Source organism: Suricata suricatta, chromosome 2 (genome assembly GCF_006229205.1).
Source record: "Suricata suricatta isolate VVHF042 chromosome 2, meerkat_22Aug2017_6uvM2_HiC, whole genome shotgun sequence".
In the NCBI taxonomy this organism is placed as follows: Eukaryota; Metazoa; Chordata; class Mammalia; order Carnivora; family Herpestidae; genus Suricata; species Suricata suricatta.
In genome coordinates this window covers 174,634,311-174,649,452 of record NC_043701.1, presented here as the reverse complement: position 1 = coordinate 174,649,452, position 15,142 = coordinate 174,634,311, and the positions used below count along the sequence as shown (strand labels likewise).

General features: G+C 39.4%; 1 protein-coding gene across 3 annotated transcripts in view; it reads left to right on the top strand.

The window, feature by feature from the left end:
* CACUL1 (CDK2 associated cullin domain 1) overlaps nt 1–15,142 on the top strand; it is a 67,657-nt gene that overhangs the window by 29,230 nt on the left and 23,285 nt on the right. The gene's annotated exons all lie outside the window — the stretch shown is intronic.

The window sequence follows — 15,142 nt, the reverse complement described above, 5'->3', positions numbered from 1 at the left end:
AGTAAGAATAGTAAGTTATAGACTGTTGTAGCTGGAGCCTGATTCCTGACTGCTTTAAGATGGTGTGGATTTGCTAGTGCCTGTGGTTGCTCGCCAGAAGCAAAAGTAAATCCTCTCTGAGAAAGATAACATTATCTGAGGCATCAAGTAGTTCTCTGATTTTTCACGAACGGTATCTGGCACTTGTGAGAAATAACTAGTCATATTAGGAGGTGAGCATAAAAGTGAAAGAAATGGTAAAATACGTTTTCAGACAAGAATTGAGAGAATCCATTAAAGAAATAATGAAGAGTGTTCAGATAGAAAATGTTCCTAGGTAAAAATTTGAAGAATTAGGTAGAAATGAAAAACAACAAAAGATGAATATGTGAGTGTAGAATAATAAAATGATAATGTCTTATAGAATATAAAAATCTGTATTGTCAAAACACATGACATTACATGTAAGGTGGAGGAAGTAAATGGGTTTAAAATGTCCTAAGGCCCTTGCATTGTGTAGAAAGAGGTAAAAATACTAATTTAGACTGATAACAAGGATGCAGTCTGTAATTTTAGGATAACCACTAAAAGAATAGTAAAAGGAGTATAATTAACAGGTAATAGAGGAAGAAAATGAAATAATTTTTTTTTTAGAAAGAATGAGTTTTATTTATTTAATTTTTTTTTTACATTTTTATTTTTTTTTTTTTGAGAGACAGAGACAGAGCATGAACAGGGGAGGGGCAGAGAGAGAAAGAGACACAGAATCCAAAGCAGGCTCCAGGCTCTGAGCTAGCAATCAGCACAGAGCCCGACGCGGGGCTTGAACCCACAAACCATGAGATCGTCACACCTGAGCCGAAGTCGGATGCTCAGCCGACTGAGCCACTCAGGTGCCCCGAAATAACTTATAAACAATCAAGGAAGTCAAGAAAGGATTAAAAAGAAGTATAGAGAACATAGAAAACAAATAGTAAGATAATAAATTTAAACTTCAATTTATCAAACAAGGGGCGCCTGGAGGGCTCAGTTGGTTAAGCATCTGACTCTTGGGTTTGGCTCAGGTCATGGCCTCACGGTTTGTGAGTTTGAGCCTGGGATCGGGCCCTGCACTGCCATCGTGGAGCCTGCTTGGCATTTTCTCACTCCCTCTCTCTGCCCCTGCCCCGCTTGTGCTCTCCTTCAAAATAAATAAACTTTAAAAAATTTATTTTAATTAAAAAATCATTTTAAAAAACATCTATGTATTTATTATGTGAAATGTTAAGACTATTGTATTAAAAAAAAGTAAGCAGATTATCAAACTGAATGAAATCCTGCAACCTTACTAGATGCTGCTAATGTGAGGCAGCATATTTAGCATAATTTTAGACTAAAAGATTGAAAATAAATGATGGAAAAAGTATACCATACAAACAATAGCTCAAAAGAAAGATGATATAGCTACATTGATATCATAAAAAGTAGATTCAGCGCAAGAGGTATTATTGTATAGAAAGGGAACTTTTTTTTAGTTTATTTTTGAGAGAAAAAGAGTGTGTGTGCATGTGCACACCCGTGCGCACACACATGCAAGTGGGGGAGGGGCAGAGAGAGATAGGGGGAGAGCATCTCAGGCAGGCTTGGCGCTGCCAGCACAGGGCTCAAACCACAAACCATTTTGACCTGAATCAAAATCAAGAGTTGGACACCGCCGACTGAACCATCTCATTGCCCCTAAAGAGAACTTTTTATAATAAAAGATTCCAGTTCCAGGAAGGTATGTCACATTTCTTAATGTGTATGCACCTAATAACATAGCCTGTAAAAGGATAAACAGACAAATTCATAGTCAGAGTGAGAAGTTAACACATCAGTGACATTAGTCGCATTTATCTCAAGAAATTAGAAAAAGAATACAGATGGAACCTAAGAGAAAGAATTAAGTCACAATCTTTGCTAGTAGACCATTAAAATGGTCAGAAGTATTCAGGAAACTGTGGTACAAAACAGAATAAGACAGGTGCCATGCCAGATTAACAGGTGCAGTGGTCACAGCCGATGGAGGACTAGAGAAGCAGCAGCATGAAAATGATATGTCATGAAGAATGGGTAGGTGTTTGGGGAGGGACCAATCTGGGCTGAGAAAGCTTCATAAGCAAAGGCAGTTTCTGGAGAGGTTTGGGTAGCAAGGAGTGGTCCTGTGAAGGTAGAGGTAGTGGTTGAGAGAAATTGGGAGATTAGGCTGAAAAAAGGCAGATTGGAACCAAATTGTAGAAGCCCTTGAATACCAGGAGTTGCCTAATCGATGTGGAAAACAAGAGATTATATAAATATAAACAGTGGCTGTAGGAGACCAGGTGAATTACAGGTCCACGGTTCCTTATCTGAAATTCTAAAATTCAGAGACAGCTTTGAAAGTGTATTTTTCTTTTTGCAAGTTTGGTGTCAAAACTCATGTTGTAGTAAAACTTGATTTAAAACTTGTCAGGAACTTGGTGGGAACATTTACGTATTTTTTTCTCAGAAATATCCATGTGTTGTGAATTTCTCCCAGAAGGTCAGTGTGTGGATATTCCCAATCTCTGCTGCATATTTTACATAATATATTGTGTGGATACCATGATATCTTCTAAATCTGAAAACTTCTGAATTATGGCACACCTCTGGCCCCGGAATCTTGGTCAAGAAATTGTGGATTTGTTGGTACAGAGAAGGGAGAAAGCAGTGTCTAGAATGTGTTGCAGGGATCAGAGAAAGAGAATAGCTAAAACCATGACCAGTTGGAAGAGAGGCAGGATGAGAGGGTTTGAGAGATCGATACGGTTTCCATAGAGATGTCGGCAGTTGCTAAAGGGGACCTGAGGGACAGGGAGGGAAGACAGTGGTTTGAGAGCGGTCAGGTCTGCAAACATGGAGTGTCCATGTGTGAGCAGAGGGGATTAAGAGGCAGGTTTGTTCTTAACGGGAAAGGTGCTGATCATTTAAATATATTAGAATGTAGTGAGTAATAGCATAGAGATAGGAAATGATCACAAGTTTTGCTAATTTTCCCGCATAAAGAGTCTCAAGTTGATCCCATGCCATGTCCCTAGTTTAGGTCCTCATTGGTACTTGGCTGAAGAATGGAAAAAGACTTCTAATTTGTATCTTGGCCATATGCCTTGCCTTTGTCCATTTTGTTTATTTTTCAGACTTATCATCTATCTTCTTAACCTTTTGACTGTCTACCTTAAGAGCAAAGACCATACTTCTTATTCGGATTTCAAGGCTCTTCACACTGTGAACTCAGCAAGACAGTGTAGCGTTACTTTGCTATTAGAATTTAAGTGGGCCGTATGTTTTCATCTTTATATATTTTATCATTGGGTTTCTTTTGCCACTATAGTTGACCCTTGAACACAGCAGGGGGTCGGTGCCCCATGCAGTTGAAAATCTGAATATAACTTTTCACTCCACCAAAGTTAACCACTAACAGCCTCCTGTTGACTGGAAGTCTTACCGATAACACAAGCTGTCGATTAACACATATTTTGTATGTTATGTGCGTGATATACTGTATTCTTACAATAAAGTGAGCTAGAGAAAAGAAAATATTGTCAAGGAAATCATAAAGAAGAGAAAATACATTTACTGTACTCTACCATGTGGAAAAAACTCCATGAATAAGTGGACCCATGCAGTTCAAACCCATGTTGTTTGAGGGTTAACTCCCCCTTTCTGGAAAGGGGGCATTCAACTTGTCTGTTAGGGTTTGCTGAGCTTTTAATTTTAACTTCATTGTTCCTGGCAGGCTTAATTAATCACTCTCTCTTCTTTGCTTCTGTAGCATTTTATTTGTATTGCTACTGTTGTCCTTAGTTTAGCACTTTGGCATATATTTCATTACCAAGGAGGGTGCCATCTTTGCAGCCCTGTGACGCTTCTTGCGGAAAAGAGTCTTGACGTGCTGGCATTGGTTTCTTTTGGTCTATTGTAGTCTTGAACTCAATTAGGTACTTGTTAGAGAAATGTGCTAGTCATAATGCCATTGACCAAGTGTTTGCATTTCTCTTACTCTTAGATACATGATAAGAGTATACGTGTCCATCTCATAGAAGTTAGACTTAGCTACGTGACTTGCTTTGGCCTGTGAATTGTGAAAGAAAGTGAAGTGTGTGTGGTGAAGTGTGTACCCACAGCTCTGAAGCCCTTGAGATAGCTGTGCAGTTTTCTGAGTTTCCCTTTGCTTGCCGAGGGTTTCCGAAGGTAAAGGCTCCTTTTTCCTGGGTCCCTGGGTGAGTAGGACACGGAGCAGACCCTCAAGATGGGCCTGTAACCGGAGAGAGAAAGCTTTGCTATGTATATTTGCCCCGTGCGTAACCCGTTTAAAAAATTAAAGTGTACAAACTTGGTTTTATTGTGGTTGTGAAGTTGTGTGACCATTGCTGCTAATGTAAAGAGCATTTGAGGGACCCTCGCAAGAAACCCAGTGGTGCCCAATGGCACTTCCCATCCGCCCTCCTCGGCCCCTGGCAACCCCTAGTCTGCTCTGAGGTTCGTTCCTGTCTGTGTCATGATTAATGCTTGATTTCCTTTTGTGGCTGAATAGCATTACGTTGTATGGTTATAGTACATTCTATTTATTTTCATTTTTTAACCTTATTTATTTTGAGAGACAGAGAGTGCACAAGTCGGGGATGGGCAGAGAGAGGGAAAAAGAATCCAAGCAGGCTCCACACTATCAGCATAGGGTCCAATGCAGTGCTCGAACCGGTGAACCGTGAGATCATGACCTGAGCTGAAATCCAGAGTTGAGAGCTCAAACCGATTGAGCCACCCAGACACCCCCCTACAGTACATTTTATTTATCCAGACTTTGTCATTTTACATCACTGAGATAAATACTTGATGGGCGCCTGGGGGCTCAGTCGGTTAAGCGTCCGACTTGGGCTCAGGTCATGGTCTCGCAGTTCGTGGGTTGGAGCGCTGCATCCGGCTCTGTGCTGGCAGCTCAGAGCCTGGAGCCTGTTTCGGATTCTCCCCCTCTCTCTCTGCCCCTCTCTTGTTTGCTCTGCCTCTCTGTCTCAAAAACAAATAAACATTAAAAAATGTTTAAAAAATAAGTATTTGAATTGACAATATTTAGGATATCCTATTTGCCCCACCATTTGGATAACGAATTTAATGGATCAAACATTCTTTACTCTTAAAAACTGTCTTAAATGACACTCAGTATTTTGATTACTTTTGTGTACATCTGAATCCAGAATCCATTAGAGCAATCATGAGGCATTTTCCCCCATGTAATGCTGATAAATTTATTGTATATGTTAATGCACTTTATCCTCTTGAGAGTATATTTTCACTTTCACAGCGTAACTGTAGGTGTTTTGATCCGTTGGTTTTATAGCCAGGAGCCTGTCCGCACGTGTGTCCCTTCCAGCAGTTGGTCAGTGAGTTGGAGCTCACTCTGCACATTGTGTGCATACGTTGTGTTTAAACAGACCCAGGTCCTAGGCCAGGACGGAAACATTGAAGTGTTAGGAATAGTACCGATAATACCACCCTGAGTTCAGGGTCCCGAGAAGGAGAGGCCACAAAAACAGACATGAGGAGGGGAGATGTTACAGTTTTTATTCTCCAGTAGGGCTGAATTTGGAACGGTTTAGAAGAGTATTTGTCAACTAATTACATTTAAACCATTTACTTTACTGAGATTGGAGTATTTTAATGTCTTTTGAGCTAAATATATCTTGGTTGAGGTCAATATATTTTAACTCTCAAACCTGTTAGTAATAATGGAAACTAATGGAAACTAAACCATAATTAGTCAACATTACTTAACTGTGCAGCTCTTCAGAAACACCAGATTACCTATAAAAGCCTTACTGCCAAACCACCAACATACTGAGCCAGAATCTCCTGGTGTTTAAATTAAAAAAATAAATAAATTCAGAGCAAGGGTTGCTTTGCTGTTTGTGTTTTGTCCAGCGGGTGGCAGCATAACTCAACTGGTTGTCTTGCATGCGGTTGATTTGACATTTTATGTATTTTTTAGAGGCTGTAATTTCTATATTTGTTGAACTACAATGTATGATTTTAAAAAAACTTTACTTCCTCTGAATATGCTATTTACTCCTTACTGAGTGAGAATGACTTTTTTAAACTTTTTTTTTATGTTTATTTATTTTTGAGAGAGAGAGAGACAGACACACAGCATGAGTGGGGGAGGGACAGAGAGCGAAGGAGACACAGAATCTGAAGCAGGATCCAGGCTCTGAGCTGTCAGCCCAGAGCCCAATGCAGGGCTCGAACTCAGACTCATGAACTGTGAGATCATGACCTGAGCTGAAGTCAGCAGCTTAACTGACTGAACCCCCAGGCGCCCTGGGATGATTTTAGATAATAAGAAAACTGCCTATTATCTCTACATACATTTCAAGCAAAATAATTATCATTACCACCTGGTAGGTAGCTCTTCATATGTGTATTATACTGAGTGGTTTTTTTTTTTTCTGTAAAAGTTATTTGGAGATCTATGTTTTAATCCAAACGAAAACTTTAAAAGTACTTTTTAATAGCAAAGTTATTCTTGCCTTCGCCAGATTTTCCGAGATACTTCAGCCCCATGCAGACCATAATTCTAATAAGTTCACTGTCAGTTTTTCAAGATAGGGACTGTGTTTTCTTTTTATATGACCTTATAGGGCTTAACATAGTGCCAGACGCAAAGAGAGATCCAGTAAAATACTTGTTGATAAAAAGCATGTGCTTGCTTTACAGCTGAGATTACTAGAACCATCCTGAAGTTGGAATTTGTGCTGAGCAAGAGAGTCAGATCACTCCAATAGATATTTGCAGTTGTTTATGGTCACAGTGTACAGAGTACCAGTTGTATTCTTTCTATTTATTTAAAAATGTTTATTTATTTATTTTGAGAGAGAGAGAGAGAGAATATGAACAGGGGAGGGGCAGAAAGAGAGAAGTCCAAGCAGGCTAACGTGGGACTTGATTTCACAGACCGTAAATTCGTGACCTGAGCTGAAGTCAAGAGTCCCCGGTTATAGTCTTTTTAAAATAAGCTTTTTGTTTTGAGAGAGTCATGTATTTTAATTGGAAAAGATAAGGAAAAAAGTTTTCTTTAAAAAATAAGCAAATAGGGATGTGGTAATTCTTGTTAAGTATTAGAAGAGGTGAGGTGTGTGGGAAAGTGAGAAGTCATCCCATCCATCTGACTTCTGTAGATCTTTTCCTCTATTAAGTAATCCTTGAACCTTTTGTAACTGCCGTGTCACCTAGCGTAGGCCCCATCATGTGGGTGAGCTAAAGGAATCCAGGACCGCAGAGGCTGGGCTTTAAATGCAGTTTACTCTCAAAGAACCAATGGAAACTTACAGAAAGGAACTGGAGAGGGCTGCTTGGGTGGTTCATTCAGATGAGCATTCGGCTTTTGATTTCAGCTCAGGTCATGATTTCCTGGGACTGAGCCTCCCATTTGGCTGAGTTTCAGCACAGAACCTGCTTGGGCTTCTCATTCTCTCACTCTCTGTCTGCCCCTGCCCCACTCACTCTGTCAAAATAAAAAACTTAAAAAAAAAAAAAAAAAGCAACTGGAGAGTGGGTGTGGACTATCCTTGTTGAGGCTCACAGGGATTCTGAACGGTTTATACTTGGCCTTCAATGATTTGTTACTGCTTCTGTTGTTTTCTTTCTAGCCTCTATGGCTGCCCTCAGTGATGGAGAAACTGTTCATATGTCCATTCTTTCATTAGAAGAGCTGGTCACTTCTTATTTTTACTTTCTTTTAAAGATTTTATTTTGTGGAGGGCACCTGGTGGCTCAGTCAGTTAAGCATCTGGCTCTTGATTTTGGCTCAGGTCATGATCTCATGGTTGATGGGTTTGAGTTCGCATCAGGCTCCACGCTGACAGTGCAGAACCTGCTTGGGATTCTCTCTCTCTCCTCTCCTGAGTATGGCCTACATGCTTGCCCTCTCTCAATATAAATAAGCTTAAGTAATCTCTGCCTCCAATGTGGGGCTCAAACTCACAACCCCAAGACCAAGAGTCATTTGCTCTACCGATTGAGCCACCTAGGCACCATGGAACTGATCATTCTTTAGAATTCATTTCACCTACTTGGACGGTGCAGCTGTAGCATACAGAGACCTCAGATCCCTGATGAGCTTGGAAAACTGATTATATATTTTAACTAGTTTTTTTTTTAATCATGTGGGACTGATGCTCTTTAGCAGCATTCTGCATTCTAAGTAGACATGGAACCTCCCTGTTATATTTTAATAACTTTATAATCACTGAATTTGGCAACAGTCAAATTTTAAAATAAAAATTTAGGTAGAGTTTTTATCAATAATGTTAAAATGTTAGTGTATCATACATATTTTTACTAATTTGAGTATAGTTTGCAGCTAAGTTATTCCTGTTGTCATGCAGGAAATGCCCTGTGTTACATGGGTGAGTACTGCTCAGCCCTCTCTTGAATCCTCTAGGCTTCCTTTCTTTGAAACTTCTTTTCCTTCAAAGTGATCTAAGCTTGACTTTTCTGAATATTTAATGACCTCTGGACCAGCTGTTCAAAGAATCCCCTAAAGTTCTCATTAAGAATGTACACTTCTGGAGGGGTGCCTGTTAAGGGTCCAACTTTATAGTCAGGTCATGATCTCACAGTTCATGAGTTCAAGCCCCACGTCGGACTGTGTGCTGACAGCGCAGAGCCTGGAGCCTGCTTTGAATCCTGTGTTTCCCTCTTTCTCTGCCCCTTCTCCACTCATGCTCTGTCTCTTTCTCTTTCAAAATAAGTATTAAGAAAATATATGTATATACACTTCTGGAAAGTGTCGGAGTCAGGACTTTGGAGTGTGGCTGAAGAGTCTGCATCATTAACAAGCCCTTCCGGCGATGCGGGAACAGCATTCTTTGAGACCCCGGGCCTGTGGAAGCGCACCGCTGCTCCTGACCCGGGCTCTCGCATGCAAGGAGCGGTGTCATCTTGTTTCGATAGAAGACTGTGTTACTACTGAAGCCACTCAACACATTTGTGCCACTGAAGTCCTCGTCTGGATTAGAGAAGGATCCATGCAGGCTGGATAATGTAAACAGGAAAGCATAGTTTGAGTATCTCAGGAAGAGGGACCGGTGAAATAGACAGTGGTGTGTCCAGATGGTCATTATGTCGTAGAAATATATTTGACCGGGGAGATGTTGATATATAGCTGAGTGATAAAAGCAGATTACAAGATAATATAATTCCATATTTGTTAAAACATGCGCACACATACAAGAACAGACGAAAATGTTAATGGTAGTTATCTACCAGTGTTGGTAGTGGTTGTTTTTCTATAATTGCATTTTTAATGTTTTAAAATGTCGGTAAACATGTATTACTTCCATGAAGATACATATTAGTGGGCTTATTTTTTTAGACTCTTCTTTCCCATCCTTTCTTCTTCCCTATTTCATCTTAACATGCAAAAGTCATTTCTTTATTTGAAGACAAGGAATGTTTCTGTGAACATTAAAGTACATAATCTTTTTTTTTTTTTTTTTTAGTTTTTTTCATTTATTTGGAGGCGAGGTAGAGAATCCCAATTAGGCTCCACACTTAGCGCAGAGCCCAATGTGGGGCTTGAACTCAACGCACTGTGAGATCACGACCTGAGCTGAAATCAAGAGTTGGTTGCCTAGCCGACTGTACCGCCCAGGTGCCCCAGAGCACATACTCTTAACATTTTTTTTTTCATGTTTCGTGTTGGTGGGATGGGGATAGGGCAGAAATGGAAGAGGAGGGATACAGATATGAAATTACGGAGCTTGTTTGCATCTTACATGTGCGGTGTCCATTTTGGTAGCCACTAGCCATGTGCAACTATTCAAATGAACATGGAATAAAAACCCAGTTCCTTAGTTTCATTAAATGCATTCCAAGTGCTCGCTAGCCCTACACAGATGGGACTTTTCCATCATTGCAGGAAGTTCTATTGGCAGTACTGACTGCGATCATAAGTATTTTTAAGTCTGTTGGCTGGTAAAATTCTTCAAATAAACCATGTTATAATAAAATTGATATACATTTATTTAGAGTAACTAACCAAACTAATTTATCTAGCTTTCAAAATTAAAGATAACAAACTTCTGTTTTCCTTCCCTGCTATGAAGACTTGGTATGGGATATCAAGTCCAACCCTTCCCTCCGTGCTCTAAGGAATATATGTAATAAGTAAATGTATATATAACGTTAGTGATAATTAGCAGGTTGGATCTTCAAAACTAGGTGCTGCCAAAGTTCTTTTGGTTTTTATATCACAGTTCATGAACTATGATCTAGTTCTTTCCTTAACTTAAAAAAATTTTTAGGGGGTGGCTCAATCGGTTGAGCACCCAACTTCGGCTCAGGTCATGATCTCACAGGTTCGAGCCCTGCGTGGGGCTTTGTTCTGACAGCTCAGAGCCTGGAGCCGGCTTCTGATTCTGTGTGTGTGTCTCTCTCTGCTCTTCCCCTGCTCATGATCTGTCTCTCTGTGTCTCTCAAAAATAAATAAATGTTAAAAAAATAATTAAAAAAAATTTCTTTAGGGGCACCTGGGTGGCTCAGTCCGTTAAGCATGTGACTTTGGCTGAGGTCATGACCTTGTGATTTGTGGGTTCGAGCCCTACATCAGGCTCTGTGCTGACAGCTGGAGCCTGCTTTAGATTCTCCCCTCTCTCTCTGCCCCTACTGTGCTCGTGCCCTGTCTTTCTCTCTCTCTCTCTCTCTCTCTCTCAAAAATAAATAAACATTTAAAAAACTTTTTAAAATTTTCTGTGTGGGGCACCTGGCTGGCTCAGCTGGAAGAGCATGTCACTCTTGATCTTGGGGTTGTGAATTCGAGCTGTGCGTTGGGTGTAGACATTACTAAAAAGAAAAAACAAACTTTAAAAAACTCTGTGTGAAGAAATGGGAATCTACAAAGCAAAGTACAGTGATTGTTTTCAGAAAAAGCACTCGTGTGTGGTTGTATCAATTTTGAGCTGACCTAGTTGGGTTTTGTTCTCCCATAGACACTATTTTTATTTGAAAGAAGACTCACACACTACGGTTATTTAGCCTTTGGTATTCAACATTTTCTCAGAAATCAAGTGTGTCACTTCAAGGAACACAACTGACAATATTTGTTGGCAGTGATAAAATTTGAGCTTTGAAGTGAAAATTAGAATTTTGGAAAACCTGCATCTACCACCATGACCTTGATAGCTTCCCAGGACTTAAAAAGACTCTTCAGATGAGATAGGTGGTAATAGTAACAAATGTAATTTTTTCTTTTTCACGTATAGTGAAACGTATCGATGTGTCGAAGATCTGCATAACTCAGTATTTTACAAGTGTTCAATTTATGATGCTATAAAATGTATGTGGTAAAAGATCCATTCAAAGTAGAAGATAGACCAGTGAGTTTGAATGTGATAGAGTACAAAGAATTCATGGATAGTTTCAGATTTCCTGTTGCAACTAACCTTTAAGAAACTACCACTTGTCAAGTTTCGAAGAAAAATATCCACAATTACCTGAAAAGGGTATTTAAAATGCCTTCCTTTTCTGCCTACATATGTGTGTGAGGCTAAATTTTCCTCATTGACTTCAACCAAAACAACATGCCATGACTTGATTCCATACAACAGCAGGTGTGAGAATCTAGCAGTCTTCCATTAAGCCAGGTGCTAAGGAGACTTGCAAAAATCTAAAAACAATGTCATTTTTCTTACTTTTTTTGGAAAACAGTTATTTACATACAACTAGTTTGTAATCTAAGACATACACTATAGTTTAACATTAAAATGTTAAAATACAATGACTTTAATATTGTCATTTTAGAATATGTTAATACATATTTTTAAAATCAAGGTTTAATTTCTAATAGGGTAATCATTGATAGATATAATCCATATAATAAACAAAAGCTTTTTGGAAGTTTCAATAATTTTTAAGAGCGTGAAGTGTTCTCGAGACCAAAATGTTTGAGAACCACTAGAATAAAAGTCTCCAAGATAACACTGTTAGGAAAAGTACAGGTTATTTTGGTTTTATATTAGCATTTGGGAGGAGATGGATATAAATGGGATGCTTATTTTCTTGTATGTATGTAAAATTCTTCTGGAAGGATAAAAAGGAATTAAGTGTTGGTTGGTTCAGCAAGAAAGGAATAAAGGTAACCTCTTCCTTTTGAATTTTAAACCACGGGAACCTATTACTCCTTACAAACAGAAGAACTTGAAACATTCCTACCAACTATGTTACGAATTTCAGGGAATTTCAGGGAATCTAGGTCGGTTACGAGATGTTGGAGCAAATTTGGAGTAATGGTTATTTTTCAGGCATCTTGCTTTTTCTTGTTTTTTGTTTTTTTAAAGAAGAAAATGAAGTTTGCTTATTTTAGAGGGAAAAATTTTCATTTAATGTCTAAGCCAAATACGTTCATATTGAAATGATGTAAATCAAATAGGTAGCAATTTCCCCAGAGGGGCCCAAGGTATACGTTGAACCTAAGTTTTAAGTAGGAACAATTTGTAATTTTTTTTTAATAGCAGTTATTTCTAGTTCCTAGTAAAGAGATTGGATTTATTTTAGAAGACTGTTATAATTTATAGCCCTGTCATTTAAAAGGTTTTGAATAAGTGCTGCATGAAATATGGAACTAAAAAGCTAAGTAAATGTTCTGACATTTGATTTAGTACAAAAAGTGCTTTTTAATACTCATAACCTTTGAGGCTTTGGGAATTCTTGAAAAGAATAACTAAGGAATTCAATTTTATTTATTCTGTCTGCTATTAAGTGTGCCTTTTGATCAGTGTTCATACTTTTGAGTAGATAAAGTGTCCTTTTATGAAAAGGGAAATTTATTTTAATGCAAAAACTCTTCAGGTTTTCTTTTTCTCATATAATACTTTTAAATTTATTTCTTTGGATGCTGAAATATCATTTCCAGAGCTCTTTGCAGCAGATTAGAAAAGGATATTACATGTGATTCTGTCCATTAGTTATACTTAAAAGTGTGCCTATAATGTGGAACCATTTCCCCCAGTTTAACAAAGAATGCCTTTAATAATGTTAATAGGTTTTTCTGAAATATTAGACAAATAGGTGGTTAACTCAGAAAGTTTACTTATCCTCACTAGTTGCGCATGCATTTGTAATGTTTGACATTTTTCAAAGCATATGCATATTATTTCCTTTGCTGGCTCATCTTAGAAGTAGCACAGTTAGTTTTCTTCCTATTTTATATTTATGGAAATTGAAATTCAGAGGGCTAAATGAATTGCCTAACGTCATAGAACCTTGTCAGATAATTAAAACAGCAAATTTCGATTGAAACAAGGCTGGATTAGATTTAGATTTATTTAAAGAAATTTGGATTCAAGCAAGACTGTTCTTGCAAAAAATGCATTCATCTATGCGTGCTGTGCTCCAGGTTCTGTGGTCCGCTGCAGAGTTGTAAAGACAAGACACAGGTCTTGCCTGCCGGGGACTTGAAATTTAGAGGCAAAGACCAGCTAGTGAGAGGAGTGAAGAAGAGGGCCGGTGCCCTGTTGGATGGCCTGTATCTCAGACAGTTTTGAGAAAGTGACACAAATCTTGAAGGGTAAAAGGAAGTTAGCCAGGGTGAGTCTGATCAGGGCCTGGTGATAGAGACGTTCAGGAAGAGAGGTCAAGGGCTCAAACTGCACACCGATGGTGCTTGGGAACTGTTCGGTAGTGCCTGGTGAGTGCTGTGCCGGGCCCTGTGCCAGCCGAAGCAGGATGTGAAAGCGGAGAGGTGGACGGTGTGCCCTAACGGTTCTAAAGGTTATGGGGCGCCGAGCAAGGAGGGGAAGTAGGTGAAAGGACTTGGACTGACCAGGGTTTGAGTCTTAGTTCCTGGGCTTTCTGACTGTGGGGCTATAGACCAGTGGCCTTAGTTGTCTCATACGCGGAATGGAAAGAACATTCAATTTGCAGGTAATTAGAAGGACCAAGAAAAAGAAATATTAAAAAAGAACCTAGTAAGTGCCAAACCTCTAAGTATTCAATAATGAAAGATGAATTAAAAGTAAGGATAGTTCACCACACACATTCTAACATCGAAGTAGAACTGAAAAAAATATAAATTAAATCTTATTTGAAAAATAGTATTGGAACATCGGGACATTTCTAAAACAGTGTAGCTGAAATGGTTTTATAATTTCATTGCTTAAATTTAGCATTTAGGAATCTTTTCAGTGTGGCATTTCCTTATATCTTGTTTGAAAGCAGGACCTTCCGTCCAGGGTAGGGTCGTCAGGTAGCGGGACTAGCCTGGGTTAGAATCACTTGTTTGCCCTGCAGCCTGTGCCGTGCCCTTCCCCTCACCCTCCAGCCCTGGAATGAATTCTTAGCTGGGAGACCTGGGTCTATCCTCTGTTTACTCTCTTAATTTTAGACAGATAAATGACTTGCCCATTTGTGTGTTTCTTCAATATTAAAATGGTACCTAATTAGTTTAGCTTTAGGGAATAAAATGTAATAGGAGCCGGATGTACTTTCATAAAACACAGTGCCTTAGTCTGCTTGGGCGGCCGTAGCAAAATACCACAGACACTGGCTGGTTTAAACAACAGAAGTTTATTTCTCACTGCTCTCAAGGCTCGGAGTCCAAGGATAATGTAGCAGCTAATTTGGTTTGCGAAGAGAGCTCTTTTCCTGGTTGCAGACAGCTGTGGGCTTGCTGGGTGCTCACAGGGCCTCTCCTGTGAGTGTGTTGGTGGCGGGTAGATAGGTGGAGGACGGAGACAGGATGGGGAAGAGAGAGGAAGAGAGACGGAGGAAGATTGAACCCCCTGGTGTCTTTCCTCATGACACTAATGCTAAGGGATCTGGGCTCCGCTCTAATGACCTCCGCTCTAATGACCTCATTTAGCCTTAATTGCTTCCTTACTCCAAATATAGCCACAGTAGTTCAGGCATCAACATACGAATCTGGGGAGGGGGACACATAATTCAGTCCATAACACGCAGGCAAAGTGGAAGTGTTTTATTTTGATGGCTTTATGACCTGGTATTTTGGTAACGATGAGTTAAAAGCCAGGCCTGTGTTATGTGTATTTGATTGCTCTCCAGAGCTGCAGATCTCTATGAACCGGGTAAGTCTCTGCTTTCTAACTAAGTGGTTAGCTATAGGAGTGGTTTACAACCA